This window comes from Delphinapterus leucas, chromosome 4, assembly GCF_059928025.1.
Source record: "Delphinapterus leucas isolate spDelLeu-1000000601 "Yukka" chromosome 4, BTC_Dleu_Yukka2, whole genome shotgun sequence".
Taxonomy (NCBI): Eukaryota; Metazoa; Chordata; class Mammalia; order Artiodactyla; family Monodontidae; genus Delphinapterus; species Delphinapterus leucas.
The window spans coordinates 10,752,400-10,755,461 of NC_143132.1; the positions used below are offsets into that span (position 1 = coordinate 10,752,400).

At 41.9% G+C, this 3,062-nt stretch overlaps 1 pseudogene; it reads right to left on the reverse strand.

Annotated features, from left to right (window-relative positions):
- Positions 1-469: 469 nt before the first annotated feature.
- Positions 470-1,344, reverse strand: LOC111163847 (ubiquitin-conjugating enzyme E2 G1 pseudogene; annotated as a pseudogene).
- Between the last annotated feature and the right edge of the window lie 1,718 nt (positions 1,345-3,062).

A 3,062-nucleotide genomic window follows, 5' to 3' on the forward strand; every position in this document is an offset into this window, starting at 1 on the left:
GAGCTTTCAACAACGAAAACATGTTATTGAAACATCCAATCCAAGAGATGGATGCAAATATAATACAAAAGGGACAAAGCACCTAGTGACAACCATTCCTCTGAAGTCATCTTTAAAAATCAAGTAGTTGCTTATTGAGTGTTTCAGAATTTGCACTAAATGATTTGAAAACTTCCTGGTAGACAGAGGAGATTAAAGCAAAGGGAAGTGTGTCAAAACAAAGAAGATACAAAGTTTAGTAAGTGAAAAGAGTTTAATGAAGCTTCAATAGTTTAAAGGAAGTTACATGGAAACTTTTAATCCTAACTGCTTTTTATCTGACATGCTTTAAGGAGTCTTTTAAAACTGATAAGAACAATGAATAGGGAAAGAAAACCTGCTAAAATCTTTTTAGAATTTACATGATTCTTATTTTACTACAAGAAAGCATTATTGGGTACAAGGTGTGTTTGTGGATGTACATGAACGGTATATATATTTTCCGGATCATGTTGTGCTATGTACAGGTCTTTACAATTCTTCCTGAAGGTTAAAGCAGTTCTTTAGAATTCAAAATGCATAATCATCTGTAAGTTGGCACTTGTTAGGCTCCTGTCAGCATTGATACTGGCATGTTTTATTGCAGCCCAGTTCCAGCCAGTGTTTGCCAAACTGTTACAACAGAAGTCCAGCAATAGGTGGGTAGAGTGCAGGAAAAACAGTGCCATGTTTCTCAATCAGAGACCCTGAAATGAGTGAAGTTACAGCTGTTGAATAAATGTCACTCAAAAGCAGTCTCTTGCTTTTTCTTACACAGCGGGCAACCTTCCTTTCGAATTCTCCATTTCTGTCTTCCCTCCATTCTTTTGCAGCATCAACATTAGCAGGTGAGTCTCCATTAGGATCTGGAAGCATAGAAATTACACTAATCGTGATGGTTTCCACGGTGTGAATAGGCAGCCAGTGTTCCTCTGGCTTTTCATAGCCATATTTATCTTCCCCTGGCTCGTGAAGAATAGAAATGCATGCATCACCATTTTTATCAACATTTGGGTGCCAGATTTCTGTAACGAATTTCATTTTAGGAGGCCTAAGGGGATAATCTTTTGGGAAAGTGAGATGAGCCTGAAAAACATCGCCTTCATAAAATGTATCTGGAGGACCAATAATGACTTTCCATCGATAGAGATCGTTGTCATTTATTCAACCTGCTGAAAAGCCTTCCACTGGATTTTTGTTGAGTTCTGCCAGCTGTCTTTGCAGTAGCAGTGCAGACTGCAGCTCCGTCATCCTCCCCGCCAAGGGCCCGGGCTGGCGCCGGGGCTTCCGAAGGACTGAGGACAGGCTCTGGGGCTGCTGGAGCTAGGTCTGCTGAGGAACCCAGGCCCACACGACGGGAGCGCCAAAGGCGACGGAGGCTGGGCTGGGGCAGCGCCTCGCTGCCCGTGGAGGCCGCTCGCTTCTGCTTTCTTCACAGCGCCTCACGCCTGGAAGGGGAGGGTGCCCATGCCGCCGCGGAGCGCACAGGGCAACATTTTTTTCTTTTAAAGAATATTCTAGATGTTTTTGTGCAGATGAAAAAGTTCACATATTACATGGGTCTGTGCTCTCTTCGTTTATGTACTCAATTGTTCCCTCCCTGCTGTCAATTCTGCACAGAGGAGGCATGGATCATTGCTCTGCAGCTGCACTTACCCTCCTATCTCCACGTCGCTGCACTAACGCTCCTATCTCCATGTCACTCCATAGTTTGGTAGCCTGGAACCATGGTATGATTTCACTTTATAATGCCCCAAGAGCAACTGGAAAGTTCTGAATTAAAGTCTTCAGACTTTTTTTGAGTGCCTACTCTTAAATCACAAGGAAGTGATTCTGCTGGTTCTGAGAAACATAAGCGGTGCTGGGAGAGGAGTTTTCCTCTGAAGTGGCAGGAGGATGTTTTCTAGGAGTCAAGGGAACCAATTTCTCCTCTGCTTAGATTACTTTTGGTAGGTATGGATCTCAGGCCCTGGGAATGGATGCTGTGCTCTCTTCTGACAGATGCTGCCATGGAAGAACCAAGAGCAGTAGAACCAGGAAGACCTGACATCATAGTTCAAAGGCTGTCAGGCAGAAGTATTCTCACTTACTCTTACTTATGGCAGAGTCAGTCTTTTGTTCTATTCAGGTCTTCAACTGATTGGGAAAAGCCCACCCAACTTGGGGAAAGGCAATCTGTTTTATTCAGTCTAAAGATTTAAATGTTAATCTCATCCCAAAACACCCTCACAGAAACACCCAGAATAGTGTTTGAACAATTATCTGTACACCATGTGGCCCAGTCAAGTTGACACATAAAGTTAACCATCACATCATAATATTAATATTAATACTACTAACATGTTAATTACACCCACTGATTTTCTCATATTATCCTGTGTTAAACCAACCTGGCATTCCTGGATAAACCTACCTCTATTGTGATATAGTGCTTATTTTAGAATTACTGGATTCAGTTTGCTAATACTGTATCTAGCATTTCTTTTCTTGGGGGGGGGTTGTTTACCTTTTTATTATTGAATTGCAAGAATTTTTTTTTTACATCTTTATTGGAGTATAATTGCTTTACAATGGTGTGTTAGTTTCTGCTTTATAACAAAGTGAATCAGTTTTACATATACATATGTTCCCATATCTCTTCCCTCTTGGGTCTCCCTCCCTCCCACCTTCCCTATCCTATCCCTCTAGGTGGTCACAAAGCACCAAGCCGATCTCCCTGTGCTATGTGGCTGCTTCCCACTAGCTATCTATTTTACGTTTGGTAGTGTATATATTTCCATGCCACTCTCTCACTTTGTCACAGCTTACCCTTCCCCCTCCCCATATCCTCAAGTCCATTCTCTAGTAGGTCTGTGTCTTTATTCCTGTCTTGCCCCTAGATTCTTCATGACTTTTTTTTTTCTTAAATTCCATATATATGTGTTAGCATACGGTATTTGTCTTTCTCTTTCTGACTTACTTCACTCTGTATGACAGACTCCGGGTCCATCCACCTCATTACAAATAGCTCAATTTCGTTTCTTTTTATGGCTGGGTAATATTCA